Here is a 15644-nt window from a genome sequence, read left to right on the forward strand (position 1 = left end):
CTTATCTTCAGTTGTGCAATGAGCCTGCCAAGATGCTCAGCCCTTCAGAGGAGAAGCTGGGAAAGCACTTAGGTGTCCACCTCCCAGCACAGGATGAGTCCGGAACCTTTTGGATCCAGGCTGGCCTGGATCAGCCTGGATGACTGGACTTCAACACCTTTCAGGGCTGAACTCCCCCCAAGGCTTTGACTTCTAATATGAAAATCTGGTGCATGCTTTCCAGCTGTCATGAGCAATGCTCATCCTGCAGGTGCTGCCCATCCAACTGTCCACCTCCCACCAATATTGCCCACTAAACCATGTCCCTAAGTATCGCATCAACCTCTTCTCAAACACCTCCAGAGATGGCAATTACACTCCTGGGTACCCTGTCCCAGTGCCCACCACTTTTTGAGAAGAAATCCTTCCTAATATCCAACCTGAACCTCCATTCTTCCTTCGGAGCAGGATTCTGGTGAGCACTCAGCACAGCTGGTACATGCCAGGCCCTGAAGGCTATTAGACAACACACCTGCAGCATGCACCTGCCAGGCACTTCAGCATCTCCATCATGCTTGCTTCCCACAGCAGGTGAGAAGAGGAGCATGATGTAACTCATGAATATTCCCTCGTTATTACATGCAGACTATTCTTCAAGACAGAAAACAGCTTCTGTTTATCATGACATGGGATGCAGGAGGAATGCTGCAAATCTGGAGGCAGAGGAGCCTGCTTTGGCCTTGGAAATACTCAGAATTACCTCAACTATCTCCTTGCCATGGGCTGACATAGGGACTGTGGGAATCAGACCCTATAAAAACTTTTAAGGGGATATTATTGCTGCTCCCCTTAGACTAGTACTGCTGCTTTCTGGAAACAGCTGTGTGATTTAAAAAGCCTTATTAGGCAGCAGAGCTCTGATGGGCAATAGACCACTTCTACTGTCTACTCTAAACATTTTGCCTTATTAACTCCACTAAAATGGATTACTTCTCTGTGTGGGTGGTGCATCCATCCTGCGACCCGGTGTCCTATGTTGTTTGAAGTGACCGCATGTGCAAAGTGAAGAGAGGATGGAGATAACCGAGCAAGCACACTGACAGCATGTCTGGACAGCATTAGGGAGAGGCAGCCATGGCAGAGACATCCATCAAGAGCACTTGTTGTTTTGTCAGAGAAACCTGAGATTTTGAGAGCAGCATCACCAAACTCCTTGGTGTTACAGCTTTGGTTTCTCTCTAAAAATGCAGCCGTGGTCCTGCACAGAGATGAGGAGATGCAGCCGGACCAGCTGCAAAGGACAGCACTCACAGCCTGCCCTGTGGCTCTCTGCATCTCACCTCAAAGAAATGGAGAATTTCATTTCCATAGAGTTATAGGAAAGTTCAGGCTGGTCACATAGCCCAACAGGCACACAAAGCAGCCAAATGACCCCAAAATATTGCTCTATTCTCTTCTCCCTCCCCAGCCTGCTTCCCAGGCTCCAACAGAAGAGCTGCCAGCAACGATCCTCTTGTCACTCCAACTCCTTTTACAAGGGAAAAGGCAATTAAACTGCCAAATGAAAAACCATAGATAACCTTCCAGATTATTTTCCATTTCCAGAGTAACTCACAGTTTCCTGCCCTTTTTGGAGCACAGCCGCTCGCCAAGGACGCACTGCAGGGCCCCCAGAGGGAGCAACAAGGATGCTCTAATGAATATGCAGGTGCACGCTGCCATGGATGTTTATTTATAACTTTGTAGGATTAAAAAGGCCTTTAATGACCGCTTGTAGAGAGCTGAAATTACTCCTTTCTTTCTCTCTCCCTCACAGACACCAAGTCAATCAAACAAAAGGCCCAGAATTAATCCAGGTTGAAACCTTTGATAAGACACTTGTGTATTTTAGAAGTCTGCTTTCACAGCACCTCAACACGTGATTAATTAGACAGAGGTGCCATCAGTCCCAACCTGAACCCACCCAGAGATAACAAGCTCTTCAAAGCACTAAAATAGAGGCGCATCTTCACAGGCAACTCCATCCCTTATCAGGCACAAAAACGCAGGGGGCTACCCACAAAACCACATTCATATTTTGGTCAACAGCTCTGCAAAAATAAATGTTGGCAAGGGCCTGGTCATGGAGCAGGGAGCCACCTGTCAGGAGGTACAAATCACTCCCTTTCAACAAGACGGTGTTGTAAAATCAAATGGAAGCAGTGAGGACTGCAACAAAAATCTTGGGTTTTCAGAAGCATTTGGATGTTCAGGCTGCATGCAGTACAGGCTCTACTCAGGTTGCTGCTGGAAGATGAACCTTCTGAACGTTTTACAGCCCAAGTTGGAAGGATCCACAGGATCACTGAGTTCAACCCCTGGCTCCACACAGGACCACCCAAAGTCCCAACCCTATGTCTGAGAGCATTGTCCAGACGCTCCCTCAATTCTGTCAGCTTTGATCCATGCCTGCCACCCTCTGGGGAAGAACCTTTTCCTAACGCTCAGCCCCTCAATGCAGCTCCAAGCCATTCCCTTGGGAATGTACTAAGAGGTACAAGGTCACCTCCTCATCCACCCCAGCCTTCACACCACAAACACATCGGATTCTTCACAGAAAAGAATGCTGCCATCTCCAAACATTGTCAGAATCTGAGGAAAAAATAAAAATAAAAAAACAACAAACAAAAAAACAACCAATAAAGCGAAAACAGCAACCACAAAGCCTCCAAAACCACCTCGTCTTTATTCCTATTTAGAAATACCTCTGGTGTTCATCCAATTCCTGCACACCACCAGAAGCCTCGGGCAAGCATCCAGAGGCAGCGATGAGCTCCCCAACACATGCTCTCACCTGCTGGGGAAGCAATTCCTGGCAGGCACCTTTTAAACCACCAAAGACCCTATAAGTGCTCTTCCAGGACTTTCCTCCACCCATCAGCCACGTAGCTACATGATAGGGGAATCTGATCCTGAAGTGCTATTATACACTTCAAGGCACCAAAGACACCTGACCCGCTCCAACTTGTGAACTGCTCCCAGAGCCCTTCCTGTCCTCAGTCCTCCCAGGCACAGGAGGCACCTTAGGGCCACAGGGAGGTTCAGGGATAAGGCTCTTAACATCAAGAGCTCTGGCAGGTTCTATGCTTCAGTGCAGGTTAAGAAGCAGCAGAGGAAACCATCCCAAATTCAGGCAGCATTTGCCTGCTCCAGCATTTCCAGCTCAGGGCTGACCCACCCATGTCTTCAGGTAAGAGGTTTCTTTTTTTTTTTTGAAGCAACAAGTTATTCTAGATGACTACCCCGGGGCAGCTGGAAGCACCCCAGCCCTCAAGAAAGTGCTGACTCCAACCAACAACAAGCAAGATAATCAGCTGCTTTTAGAAGCTCATGAGCTTGGCACCCGAAAAATGGAAGGACATGAAATTGTTAGTAGTCATCTACAATAATGGGATTTTCTTTAAAACCCTGCATGTAGACACACTTATGACTTAATTTGACTGCACAGGTTTACAAGGGCATAAACAAGTCAGAACAGATAGAGGAACATCCCTTAAAAAGATGCTCTTAAAAAAAAACCAACAAACCACGCAAAGAGCTAATACCGAAGGCATCCCTCACACCTTTAAACCTAGATGCAGAGCAACCCATCCTTAAGAGGGATTCCTTCTAGTTTACCTTGCATGCAGATGTGGCACTGATGTGGCATGGCTGGTGGGCATGGTGGGGATGGGGACAGCAGGATAGTTGGGTCACCTCCCACAACACAGAGGAGGAAAAGGACAGGGTGGCAGGATGAAAGCCTGGATAAAGTGAGGTAGTGGGGTCTCTGGCAGATGTTCTTACAGCATTTCTCTGCAGCACAGAACAAGGGTAAAGGCAACTACAACCCCAATCTCCACTAAATGGGTAGAAGGCACGTTCTACCTGGATGTTCTACACCCAGTCCCCAAAACACTTTGGCACAGATGCTCCTGCAAGCTGGTATCTTCAGTAATTACACCACTACCTCTTTTGGTCACGTTACCTCTCAAAGAGCAGCAAACGAAGCACCCTCAGATGATTCACTCCAGCCGCTTTCACTAGCCCCAACCTGCTGCCAAAAGGCTTGGGCAAGGCTGGCAAATTCCCCAGCACGTTCACTTGGGCCTGCAGGTATCCAAAGCAACCAAGCATAGCAGTAACACACTCCTCAAAGAGAAGAAATAACGATGAAAATTGGATTCGAACCCCCTGGCCAGGAGACGTGGGTTTTGGAGCACAGCCCATTCTGTCCCAGCCCTTCATCCTCACTTTGGGGGGAAAGATGCTCCTCTGACTCAGCTCTGAGCATCCCCTGGGATGCTTTTAATGAGAAAGTTGCAAAAAGGCTTTAAGGAGATTTATGCTGGTGGGAACTTCTCACTTACCACGTCACCTATTTCAGGGGCACAGGGTAGCAAGCAGGGAGATATACCAAAGGGGCCAGGCGCAATGCTGGGACTCTCCCAGCAGATAACGGTGCCAGGGAGGTGGTGGGGATTCCTGGCATTCCAGCCAGCACCAGTGGGATGAACTTCCTGCACTGCAAAAAGCCAGCAGCCCCCTTCTCGGCACCACCAGATAAGCAGGGCGAGAAGTGCTTGGGGATGCTTTGCACTCAGCCACTCCTGATAAAAGGCACACAACCTCTCAAACTGCATTTTTTTTTTTTTGTCATACAAGCACGATCCTGCAGCACTATGCTTGAAGAAGGAGAGCTGGAGGATGCCTTTAACAACACTGCTTTGCATTTGCAGGGCCAGCTTCCTGCCCAGTGAGCCTGCTGAGCATCCCCTGGAGCCTGACCCTGGCTCAGAGCGAGCAGCAGACAAAGCTCCCTCTCTCCCCTTCACACCCCTTCTGCAAAGGCACTCAGTGATTCGAACATGGATCCCATCCATGAGAAATCCCAACAAATGATGCCATCGTGATGCACCTGTTCTGTTCCAGCAGTGCCATCCCCAGGCTCCCTTTGGGGCTTTTAGGGATCAATGCAAAGCATCGTGACTGGGCAGAGCTGGTCTGCCTGCTTGCAGCATGCTCCAAGTAAAGTTACAAAACAACCTGTGAGTGCCACTGGAGTTCACAGAAGGCATCAGAAGTATGCGGCGAGGAGCCCAGCGCTTATCTAGACCCGTGTCTGAGGAATGTAACCCCTCTCCACGCCCTGCTGGGGGATCTGGAGCCATCTCTGCCTTTCCTTCCCTTTAGAGGAGAGGGAGACGCACACACTGCTCTCGGTGGATGCACTGACACCCCAAACGTGCACAGCTGAGACCTCGAAGCCACAGTGGCTGCTTTACCCGACGCTGTTCCTCTGCAATGCTGCCCTTCGGAGCGGGCTTTAGGCGTGTTGTGCTGGTGGCACTGTGGCTGGGGAGAGCAGGCACGCTCCGACACTCCCGTCCCCAAGCTCCAGCTGCTCAGCACACGCTGCCACTACGAACACAGGTCCCCAACTCCTTCCCAAACGCCGGTTTCCACGGCCCCAGCAGCAGATCGCGGCCTCCCCGCCTCCCTGCGCTGCGAGACTGACCTCGCCGAGCGCTTATTTCACTCCACAGCCCCAAAATAATGGGATTAGAGCCTTCCCGAGCCAGCCCCTTCAAGCTGAAAAATCAACCAAAATAGCTGCAGTTGCTCTGGAAACTGCTCCCAACTTATTTCGGGGCAGACCACAGCCAAGCACCACCTGCTCCGCTGGGCCGGGGATACAGCGGGGAGACAGAGGTGAGGCAGCAGGGCCCCGTTTCCCAGCTCCATCCCCGCGGTACCGCAAACCCCACGGGGCTGCCGGCGGCCCCGGCGCAGTTGCAGCTGTAGCTGCAGCAGAAGGGCCCCTCTACCCTCCCCGGAGCTCGGCCGGCTGCGGACACGGGCCGCACCGCTGCCCGATGCCACGGGGCAACCAGCGGCTCCCCGTGAGCTCCACCGGCCGCAATGGAAGGGAACGGACCCCAACGCGCACTCACCTGCCGCCGCTCCTCCCTCGGCCCCGCTCCGCAGCGCAGAGCCGCCGCAGCCCCGCAGCCCCGCCGCACCCCGGCCCCGCCTCTCGGGAGGCACCGCCCCCAGCTCCGCCCTTCTCCCAGGTGAGCCCCTCCCCTCCCCCCCACGCACCTTCTGCCTCCGGGTCTCCAATTCTGGATCTATTATTTATCTATCTGCCTATCTATATATCTATCTATTTATTTAGGTGTTTTGAATCACAATAAAATCGCATCGGACACCTTGGCTGGAAGGGACCCCTGTGCATCCCCCAGTCCAGCGCCCCACTAAAGCAGCTTCCCTACATCAGGCTGCAAAGGAAAGCATCCAAGCGGGTCTTGAATATCTCCGGAGTAGAAGACCCCACAACCTCTATGGGCAGCCTGTTCCAGTGCTCTCACAGTCACCCTCACAGTCACGAAGATATACCTCGTGTTCCTATGGAGCTCTTCATCAGGGCAGCTAAACCCTCTTGTGAGGATTAAGCTCTTCCACGGGGCTGCCATCACTGTTGGGACCTGAGGAGGGAGCCTGCAAGAGCTGGGGTGAAAGCACTGCAGGCTGCTGCATTTTGGCTGCTTTGGAGCTTTAAGCACACGCTAAGGAGGAAACATGCAGGGAGAGAGACGGGTTGGACAGGTTTGGGGAAAGCAAGGTGCCTGCCGACACCCTGGAGGCTTTGGAAACACACAGGGCCCCACTGAGGCCACTCACCTGCATGCCCCTCACCTCACCATGAGCTGCGGGCAGCTGGGGGAGAAGGGGTGGGAGGTGGCCTCCCTTGGCAGCCTGTGCCCCTGCCTCACCCCTATTTCATAGAAGAAATTTTTCCAGATATTCAACTTGAACCTCCCCTCGTGCAACTTAAGGCCATCACCCCCCAACCTGCTGCTGTAATGCAGTGAGTGCTACCCTACACTTGCTGGACTAATCCACACCTTGCATGGAGCTCACCAGGCTTAGGACACCCTTAACTGCTCAGCTGTCTGCACTGAGGCTGCTGGGACTAGTACGTGATGCAATACATAGGTATGCGGTTGTCACTCGGCAGCTTTAATTGTTTTTCTTCTTTTTTAAATGAAGTTTTCTGTTGTTCTGACATATTCCTCATAATTATTATCTCCTACAATCAGATAATGGAGCTGGCATTCTGTAACGCGGGCCATGCCCTGGAGAGCTCACAGTGCAGAAGGAACAAGGATTCATATAGGAAAGCAGCAAAAGCTGTTCTCGGGAGATACATATCTTATTTATTAGCTTGGATACTCTTCCCAGATCCTTATCAGACACAAGCTGAGCGGTTCCTTTGCCATGAGTTAGAACGGTTGCCTTTCCCTGCCTTGTAATAAAAAGATTCACAGTTTGAAAGCATTTTACCTTCACGACCTTGCAAAGAGATTGAAAATCTCTGGGAAGGTAAAGCTGTGGCTGTGAGAAACAAACCAACCTCTCATACTGCACATCCAAGCTGAAAAGACACTGCAGTCCCCATCCATATTTGCCCTCTGCCCCTCGAGGTGTCCAGAGGGCACAGATAAAGGCATCCAGGCTCAGTTCCATGCTGCTCTGCTCTTCCAGCTCCTCATGGACTAGAGAGACCCTGTAATTCCGGACAGTAACCCTGTGCCGCTCTATTCCTGAAGCTGGGACACTGGTGGCACCGGAGCCATTGGCAGGGATGGACCCAGAAATAACAGTATTGGATTTGTGCTCACCTCTTCTTCTTTGGGTTTTCTTCCCAGGTAGGAACTTCACGCAAAATAAGAAAGAAAAAAAAAAGAGAGAAATCTTTCATTGCTCTGAGCAGGTATGATTAGAGACCAGCAGTGAGATTTCACTGTACACCTGAGAAAATGGCTTCTCTGAGCTACTTAACCCCATTGGAAGCCCAAATCTCATGGGTCTTTATAGCACCAAAACCAAACCCATAAATACAGATGCACCTGGCTCAGCCTGCAGAAGGGTGCATTTTCCCAGCAAGAGGCCTTCCTTCTCAGATAATGCACCTCCTCCAAAATCCCAGTGATTCCAGGGGAGCCCTGTAAGGGAACAGCTTTCCCAGAGTGCAAGTGCCATGTGGTACACTGACTTGCTCTTTCAGCAGAGCCCCCTCCCCTTGAAAGCTGTAATCTAAAGCCAAAGGGAGGACAGTGACCGTGGATGTGGCCATAAATAAAGCATGGCCTGTAATTGTGTGACAGTTATCCTAAAGGCAGGTAGGGCATGCCTGGGAAATGCAGCTCAGGTGCCTTTTGCTTTGGGGTTGACTGTACTTTGGGCCAGGCTGTGCCCTCCTATGGAAACTTCTGTAGATGTCTGTGGAATTCTTACCATCCTTAAAGGCTCCAAGCTCACAAGACCTGACTGAAAACCCAGTGATGTCTCAGTGCAAAAGACAATTCCTTTTCTGCTTCCTGTGTTAGGGAGTAAAGAATGAATGAGAAGCAGGATTTACAGGGCCAGGACTGAACACAAATCCCCCCGACCACTTCCCATTCTCCCCCATGTTGCTCACCCTGTGAATTGCCCACCAGCCCTTTCAGATATGGAGCACAGGATGGACTTCAGCAATGTTTGGAGTGTGTGAAGTTTATTCATGTTCCTTTAGAAGGCTTTGAACCCGGTGTTATTTTTCTCCCAAGGATTTTATTATGTAATAGTGCATTTTTTTTTATTTTTTTTTTTTGCTGAGAGACAAGATGCTGCCTTGAGTGTAACAAAAGGGCCTGCCTGGAAGAAATTTTTGCTCTGTTTCTAGGACAACAAGAGGAATGAAAAGTAAAGATACCGCAGCATCACAGTGGAGCTGAAACAGGGCTTGGAGCTGCAGAGCTTTGCAGTGCACCAAGAACCAGATCCCGCTCTTCCCACCTTAGCCCTGCTTGGCTTGGGTCAGGAATGCCGGACAACTCCTGGATCCTTCCAGAATTCTGGCCTTTCTCCTTTAAGAACAAGCCTTCTATAATGTTAGATATCTCCCAGCCTGCTTCATTCAATGAAGTACTCATTCTGCTTTTGCAGCCATTCTGGAAATCTGCTGAGCCCTTGCCTTCTGCAACTGCAATAGGAAAAGGGACGCTCAATAGCAGCCTGCAGGATTGCAGCTCCAAACAGCAGCACTGATGGCTGCAGGGCTACACTGGTTTTCTAACATATTTGGATTGTACCTTGTAGACGTACAGCTCTTTTCCAAAAGCAATAACAGCAGCTGCTGTGTCTGTGTGTGCCGATCTGCTTTCTGCACCTGCAGCAGTGGGAGTGGTGAAGGTGATGATGTGCAAAGGTTCTCACAAAAAGCTGTGCCCAGGAAACCCACAGCACAGGTAAATGGGTGCTGAGTGCAGAGGCAGTGCTGGGAAAAAGAAGGTGGTGAGATAACAGCCAGAAATCTCAGGGTCCCTCCTAGCACCATCCAGCAGAAACATGCGTTGTCTGCTGTCTAGCTCTTGGAAAATCTACTGGTAAAATGTGCATTCAAAGTGGAGGTAAATAACTCAGAATGTGGATCAGTGCTCTCATAAAAGAAGCAATAAACGTAGAAAGAAGTGAGGCTGGTAGGCTGCAGCTCCTGATTTCCCACACAGCTGAGGGGTATGGTCCCCATGTACAGCTGAGGGTGAGTAGTGCTCTGGCTTGTGCCAGCATCTCTTACCCCTGTGCACACATACCAGAGCTCATTGCTGCAACAGTGAGCTGAGCTGCATGACACTGGGAACAGCAGAGAAGAAGACCAAGAAGATGGTGAGTAGAAAGGAAGAGATCGAAAACAGGAGGTAGAAACAGAAAGGAGAAAGGGCAGTGTTGTCAGGAGGTAAGGTGGGGGAGAAAGGATGCACAGAGCACGTCCAATGGGCTTTTATTTCCCATCCAGGTGCTGGATAGGATTCTCAATATCTGCCTTCGCCTAGGAAATAGCCCCATTAATTATGTCATTGAGCATGGGAATGCAGCAGCTCTTTGCCTCCCCGCTTCTGGGGGAGCCTGCGACCCGAGCAGTCCGGGTTTCCCAAGCATTTAGCAGTGTGGTCATGCTAATTTAGTGAGGGGCTTTCAAAGCCTTGCCGGGAAACGTTCCCTCCTTCCCAGAGGCATTGAAAGTTTTGACCTTGCGACCCCCCTTTTACTAGGAGGTTCAAAAGCAGCATTGCAGCTGTTAAAGTTTTTCTTCATGCCTCAGTGATTCTCTGATGGGGACAGGGCCACTGTTTATCCAGCCTGACCTCCCTTCTCAGAGCCCGCGATGTCTCTTTCTTGCAGTGCTGCAGGCAGCACAGCCCTGGCTGCCTCCCTCTCTGGCCATTCATCCCTATTGGTGCACCGATGCACTATTCCCCATTACAAATCCATCCCCTGCCGTGAGCTGGGTTTCTCAGCGTTGATCTGATTTGTCCATCAAGCTGCAGATTCATTTACATTTAATACACCGTGACTCGTCTATGAAACGCAACCCTCCTCCTGCTCTGATGCTGGGATCCCTTTGGCTTCCGAAAGTCAACAGTCTGCTCCTGGAAAAAAAACTCCCGCTAGGCTGCTTTGGGGCCCCACACACACAGCAGAGGTTTCACCCCAAGTGTGTGTCTTGTTTCAGGATGGCAGCTCCTGTGTCACTCCCCCAAGGGCTGGTGGGCCCTGGCCTGGCTTGTTACTGCCCTATCTTGGGTACTGCTGTGCCAAAAGGGCTGGAGCCTGCTACCTGTCCTTGGCACAGTGCAATCAGATGGTCACAGGGCAGGGGACAGTTAGGTTAGGATAGGATGTGAAGTGACACATGAGGAGGCAGAACAGGAACAGTCTGTGAACTTCTGCCTTTCTGTGGGATTAACCACATCCACACTAGCAGATTAGGGTCATTAACATAGTCATTAAAAAAGGGAGAGTCCCACCGTGAACAATGACAGGTGCTTCACACTGTCAGGTGCTTGCCCCAGTGATTGGAGGCCCAGAGGTAGCAATGGTCACTGCAGTGTAGACATCTCCAGTACAGGGTGAGCCCTCACCTTCCCTGTTTCTTTCCTGCTGCTGGAAAACCACTCGCAGTTTGCACGTGTTCAAGGATGAGGGTTTGGCCCACTGTGCTATGTCCCTGCTTGGTCATTATCTCCTTACGTGAGCTCAGCTTCCCTAGCTGCAGAATGGGCATAATGTTTACTTTGCTTGCAGGGGTGTGGAGGAATTATTAATTAATGTTTATCGAGTGCTTTCAGATCTCTGAATGAGAAGAGCGAGATAGGCAGCAAGGATTCATGAGGCAGCTGCAAGGAATTGTGATGAATTATTGTGATTAAAAGATAAATTATTGTTATTACTGCATCTTAAGCAGATACAGCCATCAGTCCTGGACAACCTGATCTCCAGCTCTGTTAGCTTCTTTTTCCTCCTTCTTCCCAAGAGCAGAGCCTGCACAGCATTGCTGCAGCAACCACGTAGTCTCTCTGTGATGCAGAACCTCGACCAGTGGAAGGCTGAGCGCTGCCTTCAGAAGGGCTATAATAACCCCATAAATAAATCAGATGAGGATGAACCATCTGGCCCAGCTTCTGGTGAGGAGGAGAAGCGTGCTGCAGCCGGCCATCAGCTGCTGCAGAGGGGCAGCTCCTACCTGCACAGTTTCCCACAGCTCCCATCTGCAGCAGCTAGGGCAGGCAAGAGGCCATTTCTTTGCACTGAACTATCCCTAGAAGCAGGCCCCTGCCTGGAGCAAGCACACCACAAACTGGCTCCACCATCTTCTTGAATGCCTTTTGCAGTTAAGGAAGTGTGAGTGTACAGAGGTTATCCTGACCTTTGTGAGTCTCACCTCACAGCTGGGCTGGGATAAATACCTGTGTGTGTGTGTGTGTGTGTGTGCCCCTGGCAAACATGAAACAAAAAGCGTTTGCTCAGAAAGGCTGAAATCACCGGCCAGACCTTGCACTGGAAATAGGTTAAGGTGCAGGGAGGCAGATAGAGGCATGCAGGAACTCGAACGTATGCCTGCTTTCCCATGCTTTCTGCCCAGGTCAGACTTGGTCTGAAAGCTGTCTTTAAGTTGTTTGGCCATCTCCGCCTTCCCCAGCCCAGCTGCTTTGAAACCAAAGCGAATGTGACCTGATTTAGAACAGCTTGGGTAATGTGAACCCGGCCTTGCACCAGCAGGTTTTTCCTGTTCTGGCTTCCCTGCCTCTGTTTGCACAGAGAGGGCACCCAAGCCTGCAGGAGCAGCTGGGGAGGAGCACGACTTCCACCCTTTCGGCCACCTTTTCCTACTTTTTCCCAGCCCATTTGCTGCACTTCAGTGGCCACCTGTCAGCTTGTATTGACATAAATCCCTGTAAATAGCCACAGCCAGACCCACATCAACCACCTCTCCATGTCCTTGCAATGCTGGGGGTAGAAGCACAGAATCATTAAGGTTGGAAAATACCTCTAAAACCATCAAGTCCAATTACTGACCCATCACTACCATGCCACACTGTTGCAAGCAACCAGAGCATGCATACAGACTTTAGTTCAACAGGACAATCACATGTGAGTTTGGACTCATCTTTTAATTCAGTCCTGGGCAATGAGTTTTCAACTCTCCCATCCATTACGTGGGAAGAAGAGTGTTTCCATTCACCTCCTTTGGCCAGAGGCTTGTTTATACTTTAAGGGCTGTCTCTTGTGTAAGTGCAATGAAGATAATAAGTACCTTTTAGCTACTTTAAGTCCTATAAGTGCCTCATATGCAATTGAAATACGGAAATCCTAATACATTAGAAGTTAGAGAGGAGCAGAGATACTTTTTCCCCATTCACCAACAAAGATTTGTGGTTTTTCTTCTAATTTTAAAGATAAATGGCTATCACCCTCACAGGACTGATTTCTATTTGCTATTGATTTTACATGAAGATATTTGTCAGGATACTTTATTGGCTCTCCATGTCCACAGTACTCGAGTAGGTCAAGTAATGTGTCTCAGTCAACAGGAATTCATGTGGAAAGCCAGGGATATAATAGATTTTATCACCTACTATGCTGAGAATAAATGGCACCTGATGGCTACAGAGCACCCCTGTCTTCTTAACCCAAGGTTTTCTGTGAAGTACATAAATCGAGCAAAGTCACTTTTCCATTTTGTATGTTACCAGCATTCCTGAAATAGAAATACCATCCAACAGATGCACATTCAGCATGTATCTTCCCCTCTATTGGAAAGTGAGTAAGTTGGCTTTCACTTCCCTAATACTGAGCTCTTGGCAGTGTTTGAGCACAGCCACCCCCGGCACGTGGCTGTACAGCAGGCAGACCTAACAACAGGCATCTTCAGAGAAAAGGAGGCTTTCAGCTGCCTGTGCTCACCTTGATTTTCCACCCCGACTCACCTTTAGGCTGGAGGCTACTTAAAGAAGTGGCAAGCGAGTGCAGATGAGACATTGCAAGGTGTCCTTAATCTCACCAGCCCCAAAATGCATTCAAGGACATGAGCAGGACATGCTGTGACAACATCTCCCCTTGACATTGGCACTTCCCAGCAGCTCCCCGATGGCTCCTGCTCACCTCCCCTTATCCCACAGGCAGCCAGACGCCTGGGAAACATGGCTGGCATTCAGAGAAAGCTGAAAATAACCCAAACTTCAGCCAGGATGAAGCTGGGAGTGTGCTGCCCACAATGAGGGACTCTCAGCCAGCACCACGGGTGATGAAATATGCCCGTACCTAGGGCCTAATCCAGCCCTCTGCAGCCTCTCTGGGTCTTTCGTTTGCATTCAAGGAGCTCTGGAGCCCCACCAAAAAGATGAGGGAACAAATGTAGCCCTGGCAACCCCAGCGAGTGCAGGGAGGAACAAAGAGGACCCCCAGGGCTGAATTTGTTTCCATTTTAATCCTTATCTATACCAATCCCCACCATGCATGGAAAGAGGCTTCTCAGCTGTATACATTTGCATTGCTACGGGAGTTTTAAGTGATAAAACGCTTGGCCTATGTATTCAGAAGCAATTAGTGATTCAAAGCAGCCCCAGACAACTTGAAGAGGCCCGGTTTTCAAGAGGCTGATGCTGCGTCCTGGCTGCAAGGGAAAAGTGAAGATTGTTTTGGGGGAAAAAAAGGGTGTTGGAAGCTTGGAAATGTATTTCGAGTCTTGGTTGGAAAAATAACATTTTCCATAGAAAAAAAGTCTTGCCGGTGCCAAAACAGGTGCCAGGCCAAGCAAACCTACTTCAGGTGCTCTTCACAGTGTGCTGTGCGTGCAAAATCTTATATTTAGAACAAGGTCATAAGTGCATGCAAAACGCATGGAGCAGCAGGGAACAGAAAGCCATGAGCACTGAGCAAGAGGTTGAAGGCACCCAGCAGGGCTGTTCCCAGGAGAGTCCAATCGCCCCACAAGCACAGCTCCATGGGCATCTCGCTTCTCCTGGCACGTATATGCACCGGCAGGTTTCACCTCCCACTGTTGTGAAGGCACATCAGAAGTGTGACCCAGAAACTGCAAAAGCAGAGCACCTGCTATTTACTTCTTGAATCTTGCACTGCTCTCTGGGGCTGTGCTTCTTTTGAATGGTATGGTCGGTTCTCTCCCTCTTGGTATGGATTTTAGAGGTCTATTCTGGCTGACAAGACCACCAAGGTAGCACCGGAGCTTCTACCCCCCAGAATCAGTTATCAGAGAGCATCAGTGCAGCCTGTCTGGATCCCTCTGTAGAGCCTTTCTACCCTCAGGCAGACCAACACTTCCTCCCAGCTTGGCTGGATGTTAGGGGAAAATCCTTTGCTCAGAGAGTGGTGAGGCACTGGTACAGATGCCCAGAGAGCTGTGGGTGCCCCATTCCTGGAGGTGCTCAAGACCAGGCTGGATGGGGCCCTGGGCAGCCTGAGCTGGTGTGTGGCAGCTCTGCCCATGGAACTGGGTGGGCTGTAAGGTTCCTTCCAACCTGAATCATTCTATGATTCTGTTGCATGGGACCCCTAAGCTCACGGAGAAATCTCTTGGAGAAACTCACCACACAAGAACAGAGAGGAGACATGGCAGGACTGGTGGGTTCAGAGCCAGGATGAGAGCTTGGGGACAGGATGCACAGAAAGCTCTGCCAGTGACTGTTGAGAACAACTGTGTCAAAACAGAGGTGTATCTAAAGAGGAGCTACCTACCGGCTTCTCCCTTTGCAAATCTCTCCCATGGCCTGAGCGCTGTGCTGCATCACCAAGGCCTGGGTACAAAGCATGAGGCATGGATGGATCACTTCTGACCCACTGTGGGCACCCACTTCCTCCCAGAGGATATTTCCTGCCTCTCCAGCTGACTTGCACAACAAGTTTGTCCTCTGCCCAGGTGTCAGTGTCAGCCATTCTCCAGCCAAGAGGATGCTATGCTGGGACAGGAGTGGGTGATGAGCCTTGTAATTAGGGGAGGGTGCCACCCACCACCTCGTCCCTCATTTAACACACAAGATTTATTGCCAAGTCTGTTTAGATTGTTCATACAATCTAAACTATCATTGCACATATGGCTTTTCATCTTCAAAGCACTTCAGCAGGTGTTTTGCAAGTTTCTCCCATGCCCTCACATGACAAAGGTATTATATCCCTGTACTATAAAGAGAATGGAAAGGGGTGAAGAGAAGCTAAATAGTTTTGGATGCTCAGCTTTTCAGACCTGTGCTCAGGCAATGACCTGCAACTTGCTGCCTCCAAGGCTTGAAAATAGCACAGAGGAG

General features: G+C 50.1%; 1 protein-coding gene across 7 annotated transcripts in view; it reads right to left on the reverse strand.

The window, feature by feature from the left end:
• The window catches only part of RASSF7 (Ras association domain family member 7), a 31549-nt gene that overhangs the window by 14928 nt on the left and 977 nt on the right, over positions 1-15644 (reverse strand). For 4 of the 7 annotated variants that reach the window (XR_014946365.1, XM_015863729.3, XM_085548361.1 and 1 more), the window contains exon 1: positions 5952-6005. The exons of 1 other annotated variant lie outside the window; for it this stretch is intronic. The gene's annotated coding sequence lies outside the window, so the exon portion shown is untranslated. Of the gene's footprint in view, positions 1-5951; positions 6006-7682; positions 7717-8298; positions 8476-15644 lie in introns of those variants that run through there. 2 more of the 7 variants (XM_085548357.1, XM_085548360.1) reach the window with 1 other exon arrangement.

The sequence above is a fragment of the Coturnix japonica genome, chromosome 5 (genome assembly GCF_054131305.1).
Source record: "Coturnix japonica strain WE chromosome 5, WE-NBRP24, whole genome shotgun sequence".
In the NCBI taxonomy this organism is placed as follows: Eukaryota; Metazoa; Chordata; class Aves; order Galliformes; family Phasianidae; genus Coturnix; species Coturnix japonica.